Source organism: Haemorhous mexicanus, chromosome 4, assembly GCF_027477595.1.
Source record: "Haemorhous mexicanus isolate bHaeMex1 chromosome 4, bHaeMex1.pri, whole genome shotgun sequence".
In the NCBI taxonomy this organism is placed as follows: Eukaryota; Metazoa; Chordata; class Aves; order Passeriformes; family Fringillidae; genus Haemorhous; species Haemorhous mexicanus.
In genome coordinates, this window is record NC_082344.1 from 74837209 (window position 1) to 74864382 (window position 27174).

Below are 27174 nucleotides of genomic sequence, written 5' to 3' on the forward strand. Positions count from 1 at the left end.
CACAGGCTACAGTTTGGAAGAGAATCTTTAAAATTGTGTTTTGAAGCTTTTAAGGATTCATCCTTTTAGAGAACTCATGATGCTGTGTGTGTGCAGGGGGACTTCATTTTGGGCTGTTCAGTGCTCCACAGGCTAAGAAAAGTACCACAGATTTAAGGAAATTTGAGTTCCTGAAGCCCTGAAATTCCACCCAGCTGTGCCAGAGAAGATATCATTGCCCAGCTGAGATCACTTCTTTATATTTAATATTGAATTCTCCCTCCCCTGCTGCTTCATTAAGGCAGTGGAGTTGCAGAAATGTCAGTAATTAACTAATGAAGGACAAGGGGGGGTAGTGCAGTGACAGCTTCCATAGGTGCATGCTGTTAATCCTGGCTTTTCAATCCAGCATGGAAAGGTCACCTCTGCCAGGCTCATCATGGCTGGGACTGGTCCCATCCCGCATCCAACACTTCCTGTGCCACTTCAGCTGCTCCCAGTCCCTTGGATGGTCATGGCAGTGCATTCCATGTCCCCCCTCCAAAATGGGATTTCAGGCAGGCTCCCAGCCCTGCCATCAGATCCTGAGCCCAGGGGTAGGAACAGGAATGCCACTTCCAGTTTTTTTTTCCATTTTGCCTGTTGCAGGAATTGTTGCTGACCTCTTCATTGTATTTGTGTTCCCCCCAGATGAAGGCAGGAATGAGAAATCTGACTCCATGTTCTCAGAAGGCTAATTTATTATTTTATGATACTATATTCTATTAAAGAATGCTACACTAAACTATACTAAAGAATACAGACAGGACACTTAGAGAAGGCTAAAAAGACAATAATGAAATATTTGTGACTCTCTCCAGAGCCCTGACACAGCTTGGCCCTGATTGGCCAAAGAGTGAAAACAACTCCCAGCAGAATGCAATGGAACAATCACCTGTGGGTGAACAATCTCCAAACACATTCCACATGAGCACAGCACAGGAGAAGCAAATGAGATAAGAATTGTTTTCCTTTTCTCTGAGGCTTCTCAACTTCCCAGGAGAAAAATCCTGGGTGAAAGAATTTTTCAGAGAATGTGAATGGGACACCTCTTCAAGCATTCCTTGAGCTTTGTCTTCTCTGGTGGGACTGGGCTGTTGGCACAGGGCTTTTCCAGGAGGATTGTTTTGCTGTGGAGGTGACAAATGGCAGCTCAGCTCCTTTGGGATGCTGTGACACTTCCCAAGGGAGCACCTGGAATGCAGAGCTCAGGCCTCTGTGCCTCTCCCTGTCCTGACTGAGACCCTTATTTAGGGTCCTGCAGGCTCTGCCCTGGGGACATTCTGAGTTCAGCCACTGGATTCATGAATTTTGGTGGGTTTTCTGGAGAACCAATCCTGTGTCAAGCCTTGGGAGGCTGCGTGGCCTCTGGCAGGTGCCGTGGCACAAACCCACCTTTGGACTTGGGCTACCAAGTTCCATCCGTGGGCCACCTCTCAGGTAACAGTGGCTTTTGCCAAAGACAGGATGGAATTTTGTGTCCTTCCTGTAGGAAGTTCTTGCAGTGACCCTCTTGTGACCCTTCAGCCAGTTCTGAAGCATCTCTGGCTACCCCAGTTTGCCTGTGGTCACTTGATGTGCAGTTCCAAATGACCCTGTCAAACTGTGGTGTTGGATGTTACATTTGAATAATTTTTTCTCATTGCTGGTGGTTTTACTTCATAGATATTTTAGAAGCTGGGCCCTGATTTTACTTTGAAACAGTCAAAACATTGAATAAAACACTCCAAAGCTTTCAAAGCATTTGAACTATGTTCTCCCCTCAGACATTCTCAGTCATTTCCATCCTGGATCTGACCCCAGATATCTGCTCTGAGCTATGCCCAGGTTGCAGAGCTCCTTGGATCTACCTCCAGAGAGAAACAAGAGGCCTGGGGAACATTGGGAATGATGGTTTGGGGGAGAGGAACTGAAAATGAATGTGGTGGTTAAATCTCTTCTTGCTACTAAGAGCCACTTGAATTTATTTTTGGGAGCAATTTTGGTCCATCCTATTCTGGAGCTAAATTCATTACTTACTTTTTGGATTATCTCTTCCTTCCCTCTTGGCCTTCAGCTGCCAAACCCTCCCTTCTCCCCCCATGCCCTGGCACCCAGAATTGCAGCATCCTGAGCTCCAGCACTGCAGATGTGCCAGATGGAGACACTGAGCTCCTGCAGGTCTCAATTTTGGAAGCAACACAAAAATGATGCCTTGAGAAAAACCTTCTTGTTTGTACTGAATTTTGTCAGAGCCCAGCCATGTTGAACAGGCACCTCGGAAGCTTTGTGCCAGAGAGCTCCCAAATGTTGCTGCTGTTCATGGAATGGTTTGGGTTGGAAAGACCACAAAGACCAACTCTTCCAACCAGCAGGGACACCTTCCACTAGACCAGATTGCTCCAAGCCCCATCCAACCTGGCCTTAAAGCCAGAAACGTCCTCTGCTTCTGAAAACCTGTTCCCTAAATGGTCTTTGTGGACAAAATCACACACCAAACACTAGCCCACTTAATTCTCACATCTGTTATTTTTCTTTCCTCTGGGTAGGGTTGTTTTTTAGCAGCTTTGAGTGCAAAGATGCCTATTTGTTAAGTGTTTCCTGGCTGCAGAGTTGAAACTCTTTAATATTCCTGTCTTCTGCGAGCTCTCTTCCATGAACTTTCCTTCACTCACCACTCTCCTCCCATTTATCAAAGCCTGCCTTGCTCACAGATTGGCTGCCTGCTGAGGGACTGGGGTTATTCCCATTGTGACACACCAGGCTGCCTGCTGTCCCCAGGGAAAAGGGGATAGATGTGAAATGACAGGAAGAGTTGGTGCTTCCATGCTTGTTGAGAAATGCTGGCTTTTGAAATGCCCTAAGCCTGGAGTCTCTTGCTTGGAGAACAGGTCTGATGTGCCTAAGGATGCTGACCACTTTCCACTCCAGTTCCCTTTTGCTTGGTCCAAAAGGGATTTATTCCCTCAGAAATGGGGCTCATTCAGCCCACTTTAGGTAATGGGCAGCTGAGGAAGCAACACTTGAATTTTTTCCTAGAATCCTGCAGGGACTTCCATGTTTAATAATAATTTGTCAAACCTTGTGATCTTTGATTTCAAGTGCTGTGAGCTGAACTCAGTGGTTTAGTCACAGAATCTCTGGATGGTTTGGGTTGGAAGGGACCTTTAAAGATCATCTCATTCCAGCCCCCTGCCACGAGCAAGGACACCTTCCAAAGACCAGATTGCTCCAAGCCCCATTCAGCCTGGCTTTGGACACTTCAGGGATGGCACAACCTGGACAACCTGTGCCAGTGCCTCACCACCCTCACAGGAAATCATTTCTGTCTAATATCCAATCCAAACTCTTTCATTCCTGTCTTCCAACCTTCCTTTCACCTCAGTGCCAGCTGTGCCTCTTTCACCATTAGCATCTGCACTTAATATTCCCACTTCCTGCTTAATAACTGGGGGGTCAAGCCCTGTCTTAACCAAATTGGGTGTTCTCTGTGGCCCTGGTGCAGCAGCACTGGCCCCTCCATCAATCCCTGAGCAGGGAGTGCTGTTGCCCCAGTGCCAAAAGGAAATGAAGGTGCAAAGAGCTGATGAGTTGTTTCATGGCAGGGGTGAGCTGATGTAAGATGGAGCTGGTGTTGTTTTGGAGAGTTGATTTTTCTGTTCCCTCCTTCCTGCACGTGTTGGACCACGTCTGGTGGTGAGTAAGGCAGCTCAGCTTGCTTACCTTGGTGTGCTCTGGGCACAGCACCCTGGCCTGGCCAGCATTTTGGCAGAGCTGTGTCCCACTGGGGCTGACACAGAGCCTGGCACAGCTGGTTCTGGGAGTGCTTGGGGTGGGAGGTGAGGAGAAGGGAGCTCTCACCTGGTGGCAGTGGCCTGTGTGATCATCCAGCCTAGAATTCCCAGCTCCACTGGGTGCCCTGTGTGCCTGACTCCTGCCTCTGGTTAGGCTGAAAGGAAAATGTGGGAACCAGATGTGGCCCACCAACACTATCTTGTTTAACACCCTATCTCCAGATGTTTCTAGCTTGTAGTGCTAATTTTCACTTGCAGTTATCCAAGAGACAAATCCAAGATGCTTGCTGCCTTTAGAAAGAGGAGTCCTACTGACCTTAATGTTATCTCTTGCTTTGCTCAGTCCCACATCTCTTGCACTCAGGTAGGACAAGCCTATCCATCCCCAAACTGTCCCTTCCATCTCAAAATCATCTTACAGTGGAATTTTTTCTTCATTGTCTGGGGAAGAGGATTGAAAAGCAAGAAGAATCAGATTTTTGCCCAGGAAATTTTGTACTTTGCAAGGGCATTTCATCACATCCTCCTTTGAAGGCTGTAAGAACATCTTTCTCCAAGGGATGCTCTTCCCTTGGGACAGCACGTGCTTTTCTTAAATTTCACCAGCACGTGACCACAGGGCATGGAAGGACTTGCAGGAATGTTCCTAACTCCCTTTGAAAGGCAAGCTGTTCTTCCAGCCTCTTACAGAATCACTCTGACAGGAGACACTGCAATCAGGCTGCAGAGGTAATTGCATTTGTAATGTGAAAGACAGAACAGGGTCTATAATTCTCATCCTCAACAGGCTCTGCAGAGACTCAAGGTAGTCAAAAAAAAAAACCCAAAAAAACCCCAAAAAAACAAACCCAAACCTACAGACCAAATCACTGCTTCTGACATTTGTGATTGGTCTGGACAAAATATTAGGAAACAACATACTCAAGGGGACAAGATGATCTCATACAGCTGACTTTAAAGCAACATGCTCCCGTGGAAACTTGTTTCCATGCCTATTCCAGAGCACTGGCTGCTGCCCGGATCTCCCCTGCCCCCCCTGGCCCAGCTCAGCTTAGTCAGCAAGTTCCAGTTCAACTTCTGCCTTTTATTTTGTGCCTGTACCTGAGTTAGCTCCATTCCTCAGTAACCAGCTCTTTGTCAGAGGAAAGACTTCCAGGATGCTGCCAGCAACTCATTGTCCATTTCCTGAGGAGAACTGCTTGCTTTTAAGTAGTTTGCCTGAAATCTTGACTATTCCAGTGCAGCTAAGGCTTCCTGTGTTGGTTGGCTTTCCTGGGATGAAGTTCCAGCCACCCACATGAGCTGTCTGCATTTAGTTCTGAGTCTGGAGAACAAATCTCTGCTGTAGGGTTTCACCATCACCACGTTGTTGTTCCTCTGCTGTTGCGATATGCGACCGTCCTCGATGTGGCAACTGATTTACAAGCAGTGGCTCCCCACTGTTTATTGCTTGTTTATTGCTGTTTATTGTTGGACTTTGAGGGGTGTGAGCACAGGAGCTGGGCTGGAGCAAGCTACAGAGGTTGGATGTAGCAGTGTTGAAGGAAATCACATTTGGATCCCGGTGGCATGGGCGAGGGATGCTTCTGCCATGGCACATCCTCCCTGCTCCTTCCTCCAGTGCAGATCAGACCTCTATGGTGTTCACAGCTCCTAAGTATGAAGGCAGTGGAAGCATCTTGGCATCCCAGGTGGAGATGAGCTTGTTTGCATCCAAGTTCCTCAAGGTTTTCCTCTAATAAAGCCTTGGCATGCCCCGTTTGGCTGGCTGGAACACCAGGCTGGCTTCTTTCTTCTGTGTCATCAGAGGTGTGGTGTGGACTTTCCCAATAGAACCTTGCTCATTCAGTCCCATTTTTTGAAAAAGAGTAGAACAGATTGTCTTTTCAGAGCCTGACTCTTGCTGGTTTTTCAGGAGCAGGGGCCAGCAGCTGGTGTGGCCATGAATGAAGTGATGCAGGAGAAGCTTCTCCAGAACTGACTGTGCCTTCCTCTCTGCCTCTGAAGGATTTACCCTCCCTGAAAGCTTTCCATTTTCATTAAATCCACCCATAGCAGTGAAACCTGAAGAAACCATGAACTCCCACCTCCAGCAGGCTGGCTGGTGTTGGTGTTGTTTGGGTTTTTAACTGGGGAGAATGAGTCAGCCTATCCTCAGAAAGCACCAGGACTATCAGCACCACTTGACCACCAGTTTCCTGTTGCTCCCTCTTGTTTCTCTCTTTTTTTCTTTTGTTGAAGCTTTTAAGGCCTGGATACACAATTGTGAGAGTTGGATGTTTCCTACTACTGGGACTCTACTGTGTATGTCTTCTCTGCTTATTTTTTTTTTCAAAAGGAGGACCAGAAAGATGCAGACATCAAGACCTTGTCCAAACCTCAGCTTCTAGAATCATAACTCAACTGATGGCCTTAGGAGCTGTCAGGTCTTTAAAAAAATCTTTATAAATCAGCATTTACACTGTAGAAATTCACACAACTTGATTGTAGAGTTGCTTAAAGCAGAGCTTAAAATATATTAACTGTTTTGGGGTAAAGCTTTAATGGTAGGTTAGGTCACAGAGGACTGATGACCATGAAGTTATGGCAAACTCATACCAAACTCTTGTGTTTGGTCTCTGGGTGTCCCAGACCATGCTTTGCATGCTGGGCATTCATATTTTTTATTTTCCTAAAAGAAAGGAACTCAGGGATGTGCAGGAATGCCAGAGCAGAGCTTGTGTGCTGGGGTGACAAGACAAATCTTTGTCTTGTCAGCATGTGGGAATATCTGCATGGAAACCTGTGTTTTTGGGGTTGGGAACCATCCTGACTGAAGGCAGAGCAGATGGGACATGCAGCCTGAACCAGCCTGTCTCGTTTATGCTTTATTAATTAGACATGTTATCAGAGTCATCTGTGTTTTCTTTCCTTTTCTCCTTTCCAAACCAGTTCTGCTGCTTCGCTGCCCGCAGAGCCTCTGATGAGGAGCCCAGTTTGAATCCCTGAGAGTTGCATGGCAGCACTTGTTCATTGTGCTGTGTCTTAGCACCACAAAAACTTGGGGGAGAGGACTCAGAGGAGTTTTGTGAGCTCTGGGGATCTGAATTTCGGGTGTTGATGGTGCTGTCCTGGTAGCACATCCTCCCCCTGTGTACTGTCAGTGTTTGTAAGAATTTCCACCTCATGTGTTAATCACAGAACCACAGAATGCTTTGAGTTGGAAGGGACTTAAAAATCAACTTGTTCCAAACCCTGCCATGGGCTGGGACACCTTCCACTATCCCAGGCTGCTCCAAGCCCCATCCAGCCTGGCCTTGGGCACTTCCAGGGATCCAGGAGCAGCCACAGCTTCTCTGGGCAAGCTGTGCTGCTGCTTTCTGTAGGATGCTTAAAAACTGCCATGGATCAGGAAGGTGACTGGATAAACTGGTGGAAGGAAGGTATAGAGATCCCTGGGCAGAAACAGTCAGTGCTGAAGACTGGGAAGTGTTCTGGGGAGGAAATAGTAGGGACTGGTGTGGGTCTGACCTTGCTTCCTAGACCTGCTGCTGATTGCTGTTGGAGGTATTGAATTAAGCAGATCTCAGATGGGGTCTGTTGTGCCTGATGGGACAGTGTCAGGCTGCCCCTGTGCACATTCACTTTTAAAATTTCACTGAAAGAGAGAGAAGCCTTTTCCAATGCTGGGGTGGGAGCCGGGAGTAGGGATTTTCTCAGCTTTCCCTTTGAACCTTTATCTCCCAGCAGGTTAACTTCTGAATCCTCCATGTCAGAACCCTTTATCTGTATGTAAGGGTGAAGTGGGTCATAAAAACCCTTTGAGTGAACCCCTTGTAGTCTGAAGCTGCTCCAGTGGAGGTTCAGGTTGGTCATTAGGAGGAAATTCCTCATAGAAAAGGTGATAAAGCACTGGACTGCCTAGGGGGTGGTGGAGTCCCCATCCCTGGAGGTGCTTAAGGGAACACTGGATGTGGCACTCAGTGCTCTGGTCTGGTTGACAGGGTGGTGATGGGTCACAGATTGGACTCAGTTATCTTGGAGGTCCTTTAGAGCCTGGGTGATTGTGTGTGTGCCCATCTCTGAGGTGGGAGATGGTGAAACAGGAATTGGATTCGATGATCCCTGGCTGGGTCCCTTTGAGCTCAGGATATTCTGTGATTCTCTGAAACCCCATAAAGCCACCCTGAGTATCCTTTCTGACACCTGGCTCTGTTTTATGGCCACCATTTGGTGAGGTGAAGGGAAAATCTATGGATTTGCTTTGTCTGATGCCCTTCCAGGGAAAATTCCCACTCCCTGAAGGAGCACCAGGATCATCCCTGCACACACAGCAGGAAAATGACTTTTAACAATGGGCTGGCTTGGATACTGCCCAGATCCCTTCTCTTACAGCAGGACAAGATGATGATCATGTCCAGGCTCTTCCCTGGCACACACACTCAGAATATGTTATCCTTGAAGTCCTTTTCCCAGGCGTGGCATGCCTTTGTGCAGGCACAGCGTGTACCCTGCTAATAGGATGCTGGTGTCTTCTGTCAGCCACTTAATTGGGTCCCTGGGTGCTGGGATATTTCCTGCTGCTGCATCCCCTTCCCAGAGCTATTCCTCCACCTTGGGAACCTCCCTGCTGATGAAGATGTGATGCTGAGCTTTCTGCAATGCCCAGAGGTTAAATCCCAAATAAAGCTTTGGGACTGCTCACAGCCCTGGGGGGGGGGGGGGGGGGGGATGCACACACTGAGGTTGCTGGAGGGATTTTAATTGTGTTGTGTTTATCGAGCTGGCTGTAAACACAGCAGGAGGTTGCTGCTTCTCCAGAGCCTGGGAGCCAAAGGTGTATCGATCCCAGGGAGCTGTGGGACCCAGGTACACACTGGTGGAGATCTCAGCTGGGTGCTTTCCAGCTGAGGATGAAATTTCTCTGTGTCCTGCCCTTCCTCCTCAACTGGTGTCAAGCAGTAATGATTTTATAACCCAACTTTGTCAGCTGATTCCTCCCCAAAGCAAGAAGCCCTGTTGCTAGGAGTGGGGTGGGGGGGGGGGAAAACCTCAGGAATACTCATCTTCAGCAGTCCAGCACTGCAGATAACATTGAGTCACTGCTGAAAGCCTCAAAGCAAAACAGATGTTCAGTTTCTAGTGACTGAGTAAGTATTAAAGGTACCAGATGAGCAAATTTTTAACTGAGATACCTAATTTGTGGTTGGCAGCTGAGACAAAGCATGAGCAAACAAGGTGCAATGCAGAAATGGTCTCCTTCCTGTCTTACACATGCTGGTGTGTTTTCATAAAACTTTTTTTGTTCCATTTTTTCCCCCATTTTTTAAATATGTCTTTCCGGCTTTGACTCATTCTCTCTGTAGTTGTAACCTTTAGTTCTGGGTGGGAAGGCAATTATTTTGTGAGACATGAGACCAGTGGCAGGGTGAGTGGGCTCTTGTTGCTGCCTCTGTCATCTCCTTGTTTGACAAGTCACTTCTCCAGGAGTAGTTTGTGTCTCTGAAGTTGGGGATAATTACATGTGTTGTCAAAAATAAGGAAACTGGACTTAATGGTGCATCTGCTCAGCCTGACTTTTGAATTCATGAATGAGTAGAAAACTTGGAATGTGGCTGTCATGCAGCTGTTAGCCTTCAAGCAAGAGACAATTTTTGATGATTATATTCTTTAAAAAAAAAAAAAAAAATTAGGATGAGGACTGTGATCCCAGGATTCTGGGCTTGTTGGGCAGCCAACACTGGGAGCTTCTTGAGCTGCTGCTGCTGGAGGTGTTGGGTTCCCACTGCTTTGATCCCTGGTGAGAAACCTGCAGCACTGTCTGGCTGTGTGGAACACAGGTGCTGAATCTCTCCCTGCCACTCAAACCTGAGCAGGGGACAACATAAAAGGGGAGGAATTGTGTCCTGTCCCTCTTTTCAGCATCGTGGGCAGCTTGTGGATTCCTCAGTGAGTACCTCATGTAAAACATGAAAACCCTGGGACAGAGGACCCTGATCAGAGCTTCCCTCCTTGGTAAGTCCATAAATCAGCTCACTCTGTACTTTCTGGAGGAGTGACTCTCATTTTGGCTGCTCAGCACCACAGGAAGGACAGAATAGATTTTGGGTTGCTTTCCCTGGGGTGTGGGAAGTGGATTTGTACTGCTAAGCCCACGTGGGAGCTGAAGCCAAGGCTCCATCCCGCCAGCCCTGCAGGATTTAAGGGTTTTTGGCAAGTTCTAGATTATTTCTATTAAGAAAAAGGCTTTTTGGATCTCTTCTGAGGGTTGCCTCCCTTTGGAGGCTTTCTCAGGAGCCCATGTGCTGAGCACTTAATCTTCCACCCCACTTAAGGGAAGAGGGACAGACACCAAACCCTGCTGGCACCTTATTTCACTTAATTCTCGCATTTAATTGCTCTTCCTTCGGCTTTTAAGAGAGTCTCTGCCAAAATCAAGAAGCTAAAAATTAAATTAATTATTGTGGTGATGGAAGCAATCCAAGGGGCCACCAGGCTCCTGGTCTGTGTGCTGTGGAGGAAGGAGCAGACTGGGATTGAGCTCATCTCCTGGGACACGCTGAGCTCCAAGAGTTAATTTTGTTCCTGACTTCTCTGTCCATGAGTAATCCATTTGTGCTGGGAGGAAATGGCAAGTTCTTGCAGTGAGGACAGGCTTCACTGCTGGAGAAAATGATGCCTATTTATCATATGATGCTCTCTGTGCCTTTTTTTATTTGTCCTTCATCTGAACTAAGCTCTTTGGTGATGAGCTTCCCTGTCTGACAGCAGATTTTGTAGAGCCTTGCACATGTTTTTCTTTCCTGCATTTGCTGTTTCCCTGCAATTCCTCACCAGTCTGTGCTGGGCCCACCCAGCTGGGAAGGAGCTGGACAGGGAAGGTTCTGGGAGTCCTGCTGCTGGGCATCAAATTCACCCCGAGGCAGCAAAGTGCCCAAAAGGGACAGTGATGGCCTGGGCTGTGGGAGACAAAACACTTCCAGCAGGTCCAGGGAGGGGGTCCTGCCCCTCTGCTCAGCACTGGAGAGGCCACACCTGGAGCACTGGGTCCCAGGACAAGAGGGACATGGACAGACTGGGGACAGCCCAGGGAGAGGGCTGGAGCATCTCTGCTCTGAGGAAGGGCTGGGAGAGCTGGGACTGCTCAGAAGGAGAAGAGAAGGCTCTGGGGCCTCATGCCTGACCATCAACACCTGCAGGGAGGGTGCAGAGAGGACAGAGCCAGGCTCTTGCCAGGGGTGGCCAGGGACAGGACAAGGAGCTGTGGTCACACACTGACCACAGGAGGGTCCCTCTGAACAGCAGGGAACACGTTTTGGCTGTGGTGACACAAATTGTCCAGGGATGTTGTGGAGTCTCCATCTTTGGGAATATTCAGCATTTTTCTGTCTGCAGTCATGGGCAGCTGGCTCTGTGTGACCCTGCTGAGCAGGGAGTTGGAGCAGACAATCTCTAGAACTTTCTTCTCACCTCCACCACTCTGAGACACAGAGCTCAAGGTCCTCAGGAGATGCAGGGCTGGGCTGAGCCCTCTGCAGGGGTGTGACTTGTGCACAAATGCATTTGGCATCGAACAGCACTGTGTGATCACATCTCCTTTGCTGTAAGAATGTAAAATGGCTTAATAATTCTTCTCCTGCTGTTTTGGATTAATTTCTATCTTTATGCTGTGTTTTCTTTGCTTGTTTCCTCCCTTCACCTTCCCAGCTGTCTCAGAGCAAACTTCCGTGACTCTTATTGTTCTGCTTGTTTTCATTCTCCTTCTTGGGTAAATGTTTGGTGGATTTTTTTAAAGTGTGGTTTCCTAAAGCTCTGCAAAACGCTTTTTTCCTGCTGCATTTTAAAGTATTACTTGCAAAAGAAAGAGCAAGGGGCTTTAATTCAGGTGCATGTCTTCCTTTATCTGCTTTTCTTTTAAAAAGTGACTAAAGCCACTGATAAATAATGCTAATTTTTGCTGCCATCTGTGAATACAGGACCAAGCTGTTTCAGAGCAGCATTTTTTAGTGCTCTGCCTGTTCAGGGAGGGAAGGAAAAAGGCTCTTGGCTTTAGCAGCAATAACCTATCTCCCACAAGTTGTAGTCTGTGCTCCCATCTACCACTAAAACCCAAAGCAAACAAAGATTCTTGCAGAGACAGGAAACCTTTTGGGTGTAATTGCTGGGAGGTCTTTGCTTGCAGGATTTTTGGGTTCACCCAGAAAGGCAGCCGAGCAGGGCTGCGGTTCACTGGGGTGGATTTCTGATGAGCTCTCACTGGGCTTTAATTGGACTTTTTTGGCAGCTCTGGGAGTTTCAGACACCCTCTGCAAGAGTCTCCTGGCCATGCTGAGTGAAAATGTCCCAGGGAGGGAAGGAGGGAGGGAAGGGCTGGTGCGTGGTGGAGGCACAGCTGAGCTACGCCCTGACGACAGCCCTGCCTCCAGGCTCCTTCATTTTGGCCTCAAGCCTTAGTTTACATAATCCTGCCCTGATCCCTCATCTTCTGCATGGATCAGCCTTAGAAGACCCTCCAGTTTGACCAGATCAAACTGGGAAGCAGGTCTGTCCCATCGTCTGAGCCAAGAAGTGCTGGTGTTGGTGGAATCAGGTGGCTTTGGCTGGATCAGAAGTGCCAGGACTTGATTTTGGGGCTCTTTTGGAGGCTGGAAAAAAGAAATCAAACCTTGAACATGGTCTGGAGAGCTGTGGGACAGGTGGGGCTCCTGGAGACTGTGGATTGAATAGGTGCAACCCTGCATGGGGGAGGTCTCACCTGCAGAGTCCAGGTGGCTTTTTCTCATGTGTTTATCTCTGGGTTGTGTGAGTTTCCCAAACCAGAACTGGGCTGTGATTTAGGATCAGTTTCCCAAACCAGAACTGGGCTGTGATTGAGGATCAGTTTCCCAAACCAGAACTGGGCTGTGATTGAGGATCAGTTTCCCAAACCAGAATTGGACTGTGATTCAGGATCAGTTTCCCAGACCAGAATTGGACTGTGATTCAGGATCAGTTTCCCAAACCAGAACTGGGCTGTGATTTAGGATCAGTTTCCCAAACCAGAACTGGGCTGTGATTTAGGATCAGTTTCCCAGACCAGAATTGGACTGTGATTCAGGATCAGTTTCCCAGACCAGAATTGGACTGTGATTCAGGATCAGTTTCCCAAACCAGAACTGGGCTGTGATTTAGGATCAGTTTCCCAGACCAGAACTGGGCTGTGATTTAGGATCAGTTTCCCAAACCAGAACTGGGCTGTGATTTAGGATCATTTTCCCAGACCAGAATTGGGCTGTGATTTAGGATCAGTTTCCCAGACCAGAATTGGGCTGTGATTGAGGATCATTTTCCCAAACCAGAACTGGGCTGTGATTCAGGATCAGTTTCCCAAACCAGAACTGGGCTGTGATTAAGGATCAGTTTCCCAGACCAGAATTGGACTGTGATTTAGGATCATTTTCCCAAACCAGAATTGGACTGTGATTTAGGATCAGGTCTTTAGGGAAGCTTGTCACAGTGATGTGTAATAGCATAATAAAACCCTAACTGCTTCACTTTAATGTGTCAAATGACTCATTTACAGTGTCATCTGGGAGAGATGAGGCTCTATGAGATAAGTAAGACTTGCATGGGGAGGGAATATTGAGTAATGGACCCACAGCTATAATTGGAGGAGGAATAGATCTTCCATTTCACATCTGAGGAAGTGTTTTATCTGCCCAGTCTGTAAGTGGATGATTCTTCTCTCAACTTCCTCCACATATTCCCCACTTCCTCTGTGTAATATTCCTGTTATTTATAACTGCTGCATTTTATCCTGGGGGCAGATGCTGCCTGCATTTCTGTATTATATAGAAGTTGAGGTCCAACAGGTTGCTGGATAGTCTTGACCTTTTGGGAGCAAAGAATTGATATGGAAGCAGGGAAAACATTTATGTCCCTGTAACTAACCCCTTTTTCTCTATATTTATATGTCTGACTATAGAGCAGCCCTGTCCATCTCTTCCCATCCCACAGGAAGCCAGGGAAGTGGCAGACAGACATACAAAGGATTATTATATTTGATCAGGCTTGGAAATGGGCTGGAGATAAAGCCCTTGGTGTTTACTGGACCATTAAACATTTATTATCATCTCTCCAGCGTGCTGGTGGTGCTGTAAATAACAGTTGTGACAAAAGAGTGGGGTCAGCAGTTGCCTTTTGCACTGATGTTTGTAAATGCAGAAGCAGGTCCTGTGATTTTGAAGAGCTTGGCTGGGGGGAGCATCTGCCCAGATGCCATGGAGAGAAGGGGCAGATGAGCCAGCAGGCCAGAGCTCCTCTTTATCACAAGGAAACGCTGAAATTGTAGGAAGTGAGAGAATTCAAACAACAATGAAAAAAAGACTAGGGCCAGAGTTAGGAGTTAATTTATCCCTGCCCTTCCTAACAAAAATACTTAATGCACTTGGATCAGAACAGCTGTTGGATCTGGATTTAATTAGGTGGAAGGAGGGTTCAGGCCTCTCTCTCCCCAGCTCAGCCACGTTCCATGAGGCATTTCCATCATCAGACTTTTATTTTCCTTCCCCCCCTTCCCAGGATTTTGCAGGGAGAGGAGAAGTGTTGCTGCAGGGCTGGGACTCGGCTCACGGGGCCTGAGCTGCAGCACCTGGTTGGATGATGGGGCTTTTGAAAGGGGGAATATGAAGGGATTACTCTACTGCTGGGAGGCCACAGCCTGGTGATTCCTACTGCAGGCAATCCCTCTGAAGTCAATGAGATTGGAAAGCATGTAAATCAGTATGGAATTCAGCATTTTCCTGGAAAAGTGGGGGGAGATATTTGTTTTCCTTGCATAAAAATTACTTCTAATAATGCTCCACAGACACGACTGATCCTTCTCATCACTCTGTTGCTCCTTCCAGTCCTAGAGTGGCTCTTGCTGCCCTCTCATTTTTAAATAATTTTGCCAAAAAAGCCTCCTGTGTGGGAATTCTGTGTGGTTGGGAAGCGTTGCTGGGAATGACTCAGGCGGGAGCGAGTCCTCGTGCGCTTGGGACCTGCGGTGTGAGCAGAGAAAGGAGACAGGCTTGTTTTCACACTCTCATTTTGTGTCTCTGACATGCTGCTGTTCCACCATTCAGATGTCATCAGGCTGAGGGATAATTAGAGGGAGCTTGTTTTGCTGCAGAGCCGGATTGGGAGTCCACATGGCCATAAACAGGCTGGGTTGTTTCTTGGGGAATGCAGAACAGTGGAGGGGGTGTCCAGGGAGCTCTGCTGCAGCACCAGGGAGAAGATGCTCTGCTGCTCCTTCTCTGTGCCTGCAGAATGTATCTCCTTTCTCCAACTTCAAATAAATCCATAGAAACACAGAATGGTTTGGGTTGAAAGGGACCTTTGAGATGGTTTAGTTCCAACATGAGTTGGAACACAGGGACACCTTCAACTAAACCAGGTTGCTCCAATCCCCATCCAGCCTGGCCTTGGACACTTCCAGGGATGTTGGATGTGAGGATATTGGTTTTTTCAGTGGTGCTCTCTAGCCTGGCAGTATCCATCACCTTCACCAAAATGTTTAAGGGATACCTGGAAGCTGCTGTCAGAGCTCTGGGGCATCAGTTCTGCTGCTGCCTTTGCTGTGGGTGGGTGGTTTGGGTGTTCATTCTGTGTGAGGCTTTAATGCCCTAATAAAGCATTAGAACAAAAGAGCATCAGCTTTTCTCTTGCTCCATTGAGGAGGCTGTTGAATTTTACCAGATGCTCCCACGGTACAGGTGGTTTCAGCTGTTTTGGACTCACCTTAAAAAATGCACCTTGCCTGTTTGTGCTTTGCACAGCACAGGGAAGATGTAACCAACTTGAGCTGAAAATGAGATCTAAAACTGGAGGAGTCCTACAGAAAGTAGCTGAGGAGCCAAATATGAATAACTGAGGAGAGAACCAAGTCCCATGAAGTGGTTGCCAAGGGAATAATTCACTTGTCTCTCCCCCAGCCTGGTGGAATATTGTTTTCCTCTCCTCCTTGCCAGCGTACCCACAGCTCCAGAGGAGCCACTCTCACTCCTGTAGATGCTTTAACTGATACATTTCTAATTCCACCTTGAGGCTGTTTTCATGAGCAGAGGAGTCTTTGAAGGCACCTTCTCCTGTTCCAGGCCTCCAGAAGGGTTTGTGCTGTCCAGAGGTTTGTCCTCTCTTCCCACTGGTGCTGGCTGGCCTGATGAGTACCTGGCTCCTGCCCACAAACTTTCACTTTCCTCTCCAAAAATAAGGGCATTTTTAAGGCAGCAGTCTAGATTTGGATGTAAAACCTTGCAGAAAATGAGATCATTCCAGCTTCAGGCCAAGTGGTGTGTGTTCTTTGGTGTCCTCTCTGCAAAACAGAACAATTTAAGACTCATTTTTTGTCGTTAATTAACTGCTGCTGTATTAACAGGCCGTGTAAACTTGAGTTATTCCCTGAAATATGAGCTTGGTCTTCAGTCTTCTCCTTGACCATCTCCCTGTCTTCTGCAAGGTTTTCCTCCATCTGAGCTTGGAATGCTTGGATAAACTTATTTTATATGGGGACTACAATAATGGCTGAGACAATCTCAGTTTAATGGGACAATCCCAATCACAAACAACAGAACCCAGGCATTTGGGGCAGAAAAAGGCTGTTTGATCTTGGCACAAGGCACTCACTGGGTGTTCCTCTCTTCCAGGGTGCTTTGAGAATAATCATCAGCCTTAACAAGGATTGATTGAGTGTGTGCTCCTCATCCTCCTGGTTTGGTTTTAATCAGAAAAAGCTTTGGTCGTCGCGTCGGGGAGGCAAAGAGGTGAATGAACGTCCCTTTCAAGGTACAGCAGAGGCATGGATGAGATGTTTGGGGTGTGGGGCTGGTGCTGGTGTAGCTTTTGGAGGTTCCAGGGGGTACAGCTTCCTCATGGATTCACATCCCTCAATCCTACACAGAGAAATCTCCATCGTTCCCTTGTTTCATCCTAACGAGCTCAGTCTTAGTGTTGGCTTTGTTTTGGTGTAACCTTGGATAAATCCAGTGGTTTGTCTTCATTTACCTTTAAGAATCTTTCATTTTTGAAACCTCTGGGTTGTGTCTTAAGTAGAGTTTGGGCATCAATATTTGCGTTGTTTTGAAGAGAATTTTTAATAAATTTCTTTTTGTTGTCTATACAAACCAGTATTAGACTAAAGTATCCTGAATTAGTATTAGACTGAAATGTATTCTTACTTTGGTGCAGATGGGCACGAATTCTTGCAGGAATGATTTATAAAGGAGGGGGGAAAGAAAAAGCCCAGGGTCTTTTTGAGGAAGGGAAGGCCATGGAGTAAGAAGGAAGGTTCCAGAGTAAGAAGTGTTACTCAGAACATTGGTGAATTAAAACCCAACATCCATCAGGGAGTTTGTGGGAAGTTTTTCTGGTCAAAGTTCTTCCCGTGGTCTAACCTGTGGAAAAGATTGAAGAATGCTTTTAAAAATTAAAAATAAAAACCCTACTATAAGATTTCTTCTTGGGTGTTTGGAAAGACAACCAAGTGGATTCAGTGCAGGGATGGTGCTGCTGGAGCAGCAAAGGGAGATGTGCCTGTGAAACCTGGGGATTTGTATCAACAAGCTCTTTTCCTCAAGCATTTCTTGTTGCTGTGGCTTTCACAGGTTCACCCTGTCTGGAGAAGTAGTTTGTATTTGTGGTTTGATATTTCCTTAAAGCCTCCACACAAGGTCCAGCTGACACTGCCTGCTTCACAAACATAACCAATTTATGGTTTCCTATAAAAATTCTTTGAACTCATTGCAGATCTGACTCGATACCCCAGTGCCAAACTGAAGCCAATCCTAACTTTTAGGGTTGACTAAATCCTTCCCTTGGAATCTGTGTGATATTTAGCAGTGAGTTTCAGATCTGTTTGTGTGTGTTCCTCTCTGTACTTCACTGAATTTCATGCTGGGTTTTGTTACCTGTATTTTCAAGTTGATTTTTTAAATTTTTTGCTTGCTCACTTTTTGATTTGGGGAAAACTCTTGAGGTCAACAGCTGAATGAATCCCAGTAATTAGTGTGCAGGGCCAGGAGTTGGACTTGGATGATCCTTGTGGCTCCCTTCTAACTCAGGGTATTCTATGATTGTAATTTACTGAGAAGTGGCCAGCTGTCCTAAGAGAAAGACTTTGTCTTTGGTGCCTGTTTTCTCCATAGCTGATCCCAGAAAAGGATTCTTTGAGACTTCAATGAGACTGAAGTCTCAGAAGTAATTAATACATGATGCTCAGCATAAACATTAATAGAATAAACTCCATTTATTTTTAAGTTTTTGCTAGTATAAGAAAAGGCTTTTTTAGAGGAGTAAAAGCTTGGATGTGCCTATCAGGGCTTCTGAGCTGTTTGGGGTTGGAATTCAGTGGCCAGCTGGAATCCTGGAGCTGCTGGGATTGGCAGGATGTGCCTGGAGCCACGTGAAGAGCAGTGGCCATGAACTGATCACTGCTGTGACTGGCCAGGTGAAATGGTCCCAAAAAATTTGTGTGTGTGTGAGTGGTTTGTCTTGCATGATGAAGCCCCATGTGGATGTGACTCTACTGGCTGAAATGAAAGAGTCCTCAGCACCTTCCTTTTAAAATTTGGATTAAACAGAAGCTTCTTCAACAGAGTCCTTTTGGAATGAGACAGCAAAGTCCACCCTGAGGCCATGGGACTTGTTCATCACCTCAGGTGGAGAGGGATTCTAGGTGGGATTCAGAGATGAAGTGTCAGAGGTGTCCATCATATCCAGGGCCCCTTGACTCTTATGGGCTACTGGAAAGACATTTTGGGCTGAATGTTTTTTCTCTCTCTAAAATGAGAGTTATGAAGCAGCTGATGGGAGCTGGAAGGGCTTGCACCCATTTCTGCTTGTGTTTCATTATCCATCACTTCCTGATTGGTGTCACAGGGCCAGGGCATTCAGATTTGGATTATGTGGGGGAAAAGTGATGCATGAAGCCTCTACAAAGCTGCCCACTCAGATTTCTGGGCTTTGTTTGCACTGGTCCCATTTACTTGTCACAAGTTGCTGTCTTCTTTTTGTCAGCTCTTTCAGCAATGTCACATTTATTCCAGCTCAGGCAGAGTAGCAGTAGTGCTGGCAGAGCAGGGAGCCTGTGTTTGAAGAGCACAGGTGAGAAGACTTCTGAATTTAGATCTGAAATGCTGATTATATCCTAAAAGGTTTTTCTTGTGCTATTGGAAACCTTGGGATCCTGGACATCATTGTGCTCCCAGGTGGTCTCAAATCAAAATTGGCTTAAAATGCATTTCTGGAGGAGGGGAAGGAGGGTGGGAGGTAGGAACAGACCCACTGTCAGACAGGTGCTATCTGTCCCAGAGGGTATGAGTGGGAACTGTAGAATATTTGTTTGGAAAGGTTCTTTAAAAGTCATCTCATTCCACCCCTGCCATGGGCAGGGACACCTTCCACCATCCCAGGTTGCTCCAAGCCCTGCCCAGCCTGGCCTTGGGCACTGCCAGGGATCCAGGGGCAGCCACAGCTTCTCTGGGCACCCTGTGCCAGGGCCTCACCACGCTCATAGCCAAGAAATTCTGTCTAAAATCTGGGTTCACACATTTTCCATCATAATCATTTTCGTGATCCCAGCAGGTTTACAGGAAGGGTAGGTGGGAAGCATTCCTGATGCCATGTAAAACCTGGAATGGGAATGTGGGCAGGATCATCTTCTCCAAGTCCTTAGACCACCAGCCCTGAATTAAGCTCACAGAAATAGTTTTGTTTGAGAAAATCAAGAGCCTTGTTCAGAAATGCTGGAATTTCTTTGGAAATTCAGCTTTCAAAATCCGCAGAGAAGCCACCTCTGCTCCCGGCAGCGGGTCGGAAGCTGGGGTTTTTGGGATTGCTGCCAAGAAACATTTCTTGGAAACCCTTCTATGTGCAGTGTGAACAGCAGGACAGGAGGTCTGGGTTTGAACTCAGGATGATAAAACCAGGGAGGTTTTGGCAGGGCTCTGTTCAGATGTCTCATTCTTGGCCTTTCTCCTTGGGGTGTACGAGCAAACTCCTGCCTGGGCTGGCTCAGAAACTTCCATCTGACTTTGTAGCAGAGCTGAATTTTCCACTGACTAGGAAAGTTTTTCAGATTGAAACAGCTCTCTAATTTTTTGGATGGATTTCTCCAAGCCCTTGACTGCACCTAATCTGTATTTTTGAATGAAACTAGTGCAGAACTTTCCCTGCAGGGGCAAGAATTTTCATAAAATCATGAAATGCTTTGGATTGGAAGCTACCTTGGAGACCATCTGCTTCCAGCACAGGGACATCCTCCACTAGACCAGGTTGCTCCAAGCCCCATCCAGCCTGGGGATTCCCTGAAACCATCCCCTGATTTTGTGATTCTTTGAAAATGGATGAAGCTGTAGCCTGGAGTATCAATTACTCCTTGACACAGGTCAAACTTCCCCCTTTTTTTTTCTCCTGTTCCTCATTGCTCTCTTTGAATCCCTTCTTTCTGTTTTTTTTTTAGGAAACTGTAAAAATTATGTGGAGAAGAAAGGAAAATCTCTTTTTTACAGCAAGGGCCAGGACAGCATATTTTTTTAAATCCCTGTGAGAGCAATTTGTCAGAAAACCATGAGGGAAGCACAGAGCTTGAGCCTAGTGGAGCCAAGCTGAGCTTGAACACTCCCTTGATTGGAGCTCATATCACCAGCAGGACCAGAAATCTTTTTATCAGTGACTTTACAGGTTAAGAAGGAGAATTTCCCAAAGGATGGGGTTCTTCCCAGAAGTTTCATTCTCCAAGGAGGCCCTGAGAAAAGCAGATCCACTGGGAAGTTGGTAGCTCCAGACAAGTAGGTGCATGCACTGGTGTGCATTCTCACCTGTAGGTACACACAGAGCTTTCCCAAATTGCCCAGAACCTGAGAAAATGGAGATAAAATCAAAAAGGCAATTGCAGTTAATTACACTTCCAAGGCAGCTGGAGATTGGTTGGAATCCTGTGGGATTTCTGAGGCCTCCCAGTGCAATTTCAGGTGCAGTGTGGGCAGGGAGGTTTGGTGTCTGTGGTTGGAGATGTCTCAGTTGTGACTGTCAGCTCTGTGCATGGCAGAGATGTCACCACCAAAACACAGCTATTGTCTCATGGCAAATTCTTCACAGAAATTTTGAGTTTCAATTAAAAAAAATTTCTAAAAAAGCATTTTGTGCATGACTGAACTTTGTTGTTCTTTTTCCAACTACATACTTTCCCATTTCTTCCCATCCCCACCAAAACCTGGCCTGAATTTTGTGGTTTGGGCAATGGGGAAAAGCCACAAAATAAGATAGTTAATGTCTTATTTTCTATTATGTGAGCTTGGAAAATTAAAAGAAGAGCCTAACTTGTAACTCCAGAAGAACCAAAGTCTTGAGGGATTCAGCAGTGGGAGTCACAAAATTCATAAAGCTGTATGGGACAGTATTTCCTGCTGTGCCCTTCTGTTCCTGAGGGAATTTAGGTCAAAAAATGCTCTGCTAACTTCAGATTTTTGCTTTGGGTCTCCAAACACATTGTACCCATTCCCATCCAATTCATTGCTACCTGAATTTGCAGTTTTTGGGAGGTCCATGGGGGTATTTGTTCAGGCCTAGACTTCACCAGTAGCAGAAACACGTGATGTTTTTAAAAAAGATAACACAGACTTGTTTTTATTCCCTTAAGATGGCAAATCTTTCTTCAAAGAATCATGAATTAAACAAGACAGTGCCTCACAGCGGGTATTAAGGAAAAAATAATAATTTTTTTTAAAGCCTTTGGAATGGTCTTTCCCTCTGGCATCTTCACTCAGGTTCTGCAGTCAGTAATTCAAAGGAGGTTTTGTGGGGAGGCGAGATGCAGGAGTTGATATGACTTCCCCAAGGGTGAGAACTTTGAGAGCTGGGACCTGAGCATTAATCTCTGTAATTCCAGCTCAGCACTTCGCTGTGAGATCATTACTTTGTGTGTGATTAATCTGTGCAATGCCTCCAAAGCCTCCAAAACCATAATGCTGCCCATGTATTGAGGAATGTTGCTGCCAGTTTGAGTATTTGGGAGTCTCTTGCCATCCCAGACACCTCTTTGCTTCAACTTTGAATGCAGGGAAGCATTCCCTGGTCTTGGTTGGTCTTTCTCTGTTCTAATCATCAAGGCTGATGTTGTCTTCTTGGAGGAATTCTGTTTTCAATAGGGACAAAGAGTTCTCAGTGCAAAAATCAGCTGAAATGCATTTGGTAAGTACAGGTACAACTGCAGCCATGACAGCATCAGTCAGAGTTTTCTTGCAGTGATGAGTAACATGTTGTGTTTCTAAAACTCATTTCCTAAAGACAGGAGAGCAGGAACAGGACACAGTCTGTGTTTATTGGCCCCTTCATCCCAAATAACCTTCAGAACCTCCAAGCATTTCCAACCACGTTTGAGAAACTTCAAAACCCTCAAATCTTGCAAATTCCATGAAAACTGAGTAGCAGTGGGGGGATGGGCTGGGTGGAGAGACCTTGAGACTTCCCAGACTCGATGCAAATTCTGCAGTCTAAATTTATTTTTAGGTAATCCATGTCTGATTTTTAGGATGTGTGGAAACCCAGGGCACTGGGAATATTTCTCTGTCTGCTGTGGGGTGTCCTCACCCCCAGGGGAGCACTGACTTTGACCCTCACTCATGGAGAAAGTTTCCCAGACTTCAAGATAGACTGGCATCCACAAAAGTGTGAAATAAATTTTAGAGAGCAGTGTAGGTGTATCACTTGGTGAGAAATTTAGGTTTTGGGATTTTTAGTGTGTTGTGGATGGCAGCAAGATGGAGGGCACAGGGTGTGGTCCTGGGTTTCTTCTTCATGCTTCTTCTTCCTTCTTCTCCATGGGTCTGGGTGGCATTTTGTAACTGGGCAGAAAAGTCTGCATTGTGTCTCTGTGGGATCAGTTATTGGGTTAAAAGGTGAAATAATCCAGGTGTCAGTTCTTAATTGGATAGTTCAGTCTTAAAAGCCCTTGGAACAAGAGATTGTTGGCCATTTTGTGCCTTCTAGTGAAAAGCTGCCAAACTCACAGTAGTGAGAGTGTTTTACTGATAAGAAATAATAAACACCTGAGTCCAAACATGAACTACCCTCTCAAGTGCCTTCAATCCAGACCCAGAAAAACCAACAATTAAAACCCCCACAAGGATGTTACCAACTCCTCAGCTGAGGTCATGGTATTACCACAGCCTCGAGTGTGATGCTGGGCAGTCACTTCGCCCTTCCGCTGCCTTAACCCCAGTTTTATACAGGATGACTTCATCCCCCTTCTCTCAGAGGCACGTGCTGCCTCTTTCCCATTGGCAGATTTACCAGCAGCACCTCACACATCTCCAACTCTTTGTGAATCCCATCAGCACCCAGAGCCCCGGGAGGATCTGATGCGTCACGTTGCGAAGTGTGAAATTGAAGATTCAGCCCCACTTTGATGCTTTGGCTCTGTGAGCAGCAGAACTAATGTGGCTCAGCATACTAATGAGGGAAGGATTTATTGTTCAGGGCCTGGCTGGTGGTGCTGAGCTTCACCCTTGGAAAATTCCTGGGAGGATGGTCTTCCTCTGGGGATGGGCCTCGTGGAGTCCTTGGCAAACAACTGGCATGGCAGTGGCAAGGGGAAAATCCCAACTTTCAAGGAAATAACTCAAAATTATTATACTATTATAATAATATATATTAATATTTAATTAAAATTCTTTTAATTTTAAAATCTTATGTATTTTTATTAAAATATTCTTATTATAAAATATATTATTAAAATTATTTTAAAATATTTGTTCATAAAACACCTTAAGGGAGGTGGTAGGAGGGATTGAAGTGGAAATTGTGGCTTTTCATGGAGAGAAAGTGAGGGTGAAACTAAGGAGAGGCCTAAGCCCACAGGTCACCACAAGGATAAAATTAAGATGCCAATGGCTTTCAGCATTGCTGGGGACATCAAAAATGTTTTCATTTTGGAGAAGCCCTTCTCCAGCACTGTCTGTTTGGGTCACTGATATCTGTTCATTTTTATTGCAAAGGATAAAATGAGTGAAAGTGTTGCTTTTAACCTTGTCTGGGCTTGGTGGAAAAGCACTTAGAACTAAAAAAGAACTTAGAACTAAAAGCTGCTGGTGATGGTACCTGGAAATACTGACTGGAGAAGGCTTCATTGGGATAAAAACTCTTTATGAAGACAGGACTTGATAATTCTGTGTGTTTGTCAGGTGCCACATCCTTTGGGTTTTGCTGGGAGAGAGGAATCCTTTACACTCCTCAAATTTGTCATCTGGGCAGTTCAAATTCTCTAGAAAAGGGTGGGGAGAATTGGGAGAATTTTGCTTGCAAGGATGGCATCCACCAGGAGGGGAGAATGCCATGGACTGAGGGCTTGTGCATGAGGGTGTGGTGGTTTCTGGGATGTTTTGAGATTTCCCTGAAGGCTGGCCAGGTTGGAGACCCAAACCTCTGAATTATGTGTAATGTAACAGCTGAGTTAATGAAAAATCACAGAATCATTTGGGTTGGAAAAGCTCTCCAAGGTTATTGAGTCCAACCTGTGACCCATTCCCACCTTGTCACCCAGACCTGGGCACCAAGTGCCATGTCCAGTCATTCCTTGTACACCCCCAGGGATGGATCTCCACCACCTTGCTGGGCAGCCACCTGCAATGCTTAACAACCATTTCCATGAAGAAATTCCTTAAAATCAGATGATCTCCTGAATATTTGTCCTCTTGACTCACCTGGAGAGCCTCCAAAAGCCAAGATGATTTTGGTTTAGGTTCCCTTAGCAATGAAATGTGCATCAAAAATCACAAACACACCAATTCTGCTTGATTTGCTTGTCTTCTCCACATCCAGCTTTTATATCCCTGGGATGAAAAGAAAAGAAAAATTAAATTCCACCAAGAAAGATTAAATTCCTTCTGAACCACACAGTCCAGAACTCAAAGCAGCATCTTCACCCGGCGTTGCTTGAGGAACCCCAAGAGTTTTAGGAGCCTGATTGGAAATTCCAACAGCAAACCAGGACTGTTAGCAACCAACTTCCAACTTGAAATGCTCCAGGAGCACAATGCACTACAATTATAGCAGCTTTCCCAGGTCAGGAAACAAGCCCAGGCACTGCTGTATTCCTGTGTGTGATATTTCTGACACACAATGTTATCTTGGGGATTCTTACGTCGGCTTTTATGCGGCGTGGGGAGGGTGGGGCAGAGGTTAATTGGTCATGTTAATGGTTTTCATGTTCCTAATTTAGGCCCTCAGTGCTGTCCTTGGGTTTGGAGGGAGTTACAGGAATTATTCATTCTATTGTGGTGCTGTCACATCTGTGGTGTGGGGAGATGGCTTCAGTTACAGCCCAGATGACTGAAAAACTCATTCAGTCGAGTTTTGGGGTTTTCTCCTGCTTATACCAAGTTGGAAAGTCCTGAGAATCCTCATGGATGGACTTGGTGTGAAACCAGACTTGCTCTTTACAGACCTACACCCAGCTGGGCTTCAGCTGAGGGACAGGAACTCCTCACTATGGATTTATTCCAACCCATCTCTGGCAAAATGTCTTTAATTCTCCCAAAATGTCTCTTTGGACATGTGTTCTGGAAATGCAGTGGAAACTAGTGCAGAGTTCATGGCTTTGTGGTTATGGGGCTTTTTTCCTTCATAGAATTACAGAATTATATAATTGTTTGGGTTGGAAAATGTCTCTAAGATCATTGAAGCCCTTAGCCCAGCACTGCCAAGGCCACCACTAACCCATGTCCCCAAGTGCCACATCCACTTGGATTTTACATCCCTCCTGGAATGGTGAATCCATCACTGCCCTGGGCTGCTCTACCAGGGCTGGACAACCCTTTCCATGGAGAAATTTTCCCTCATATCCAATTTAAACCTGCCCTGGTGCAACTTGAGGTCATTTCCTCTTGTCCTCAAAATAAAAAAAGCCCCAGAAATTAAAACTCCAAACTACTGCAACACCCAAACCTTCAACTTGTTTTGTTTAGTGATCATTCCTAAAATAGTTCTGTTCACCAAAGCTATGGAAATAGGCACTTAATGCATTGGTTGAGGGGTACAGCTCAAAGAAAAATGAAAAAAAATTGGCTTTTAAATTTTTTTTATTCTTCAATGTCTGGTGAAAGCAGAAAAATCAGTGAGGAAGTTAAAATTTTGGAATCTTCAGCTTCCTAATGGCTCAAAATGCACCTTTTTGCATGAATTTAAAGTTAACAAATGTTCCAGGCCAGGTTGGACAGGGCTTGGAGCACCCTGGGATAGTGGAAGTGTCTCTGCCTGTAGCAGAGGGTGGGACCAGATGATCTTTAAGGTCCCATCCAACCCAAATCACTCTGTGATTCACAAAAGATATTAAATACCTGTCTCTTTCTCTAGAAGCTAAAATCTCACAGCCATCCTGGGGTGGTTACAGAAGGAACACACACAACCCTTCTGCCAGGGATCAAACTTTCTTTTTATTTATGATGTGCTCCTCTCACACATAAAAAGCCTATTTGCTAAAGACCATTTGCTTTTCTCCAGCCAGACCGACAAGGCTGTGCTCAGGAAGCACCAGAGGGATGGCTTCATTTTATAAAAATAAAAAAGAAAACACTTCAGACAGAGCTCTTGGTGTTGTACTTCCTCTCTTCAGGACTCCAAGTCTTTCACAAAACTGAGCAGAATCCCATGAGGCCACAGCCATCCCAGGGTGGTGGATTGAATGACTTAAGTATCTTTTTCTGGTCTGATTTGTGACTGTAGCTTTAATTTATTGCCTCCTCTGTGAACCACAGATATGTTTGTTATTTGCAATTACATGGTAAAAATAAAAAAAAAAAAGCTGTATTTGGATTTTTAAGTCATTCTTGTTCTTTGCAGTGGCATTTGTTGCAGTGAAATCCTTTTATGAGGCTTGTGGGGAGAGCTGGGTTGAAATAGTTTCTCAAAGGGACACGTGACAGGCTCAAGGAAGGGATAGGTTGGATATTGGGAAAATTCCTTCATGGAAAGGGTGGTCCAGCCCTGGGGATCTAAAAGCCCTGTGGATGTGGCACTGCTGGGGGAGCAGAGGACTCAATGACCTCAGAGGGCTTTTCCAACCTTAATGGTTCTCTGATTCTAAGCACAAAAATGAAGTTTTTATCCCTTCGTGGGGCCAAAGTAGTGTGGCATTCACCCAAGTCAATTTTACACGTGGAATATTTGGAATATTCTTTTTTTTTTTTTTTTTTAACTGTAGAAACCCACCTACCTGAAATTTAAACACCCACAGGAGCTGAACTTCAGTTTCTCTTTCAAAAAATTGTCCCCATGACAGGCACCTCATGGTCTGATGTTTATGGTCACCATATTCACATTCCTTGAGTCAGGAGCCTCCTCCTTGTCACTTAACACAACTTGAAAATGTTCATGCTGAAATTTCCCA

General features: G+C 45.9%; 1 protein-coding gene across 4 annotated transcripts in view; it reads left to right on the forward strand.

Annotated features, from left to right (window-relative positions):
• PTPRA (protein tyrosine phosphatase receptor type A) overlaps positions 1-27174 on the forward strand; it is a 128496-nt gene that overhangs the window by 14140 nt on the left and 87182 nt on the right. For 2 of the 4 annotated variants that reach the window (XM_059845437.1, XM_059845436.1), the window contains exon 2: positions 16439-16577. The exons of the other annotated variants lie outside the window; for them this stretch is intronic. The gene's annotated coding sequence lies outside the window, so the exon portion shown is untranslated. The remainder of the gene's footprint in view (positions 1-16438; positions 16578-27174) is intronic. 4 annotated transcript variants of the gene reach the window in all.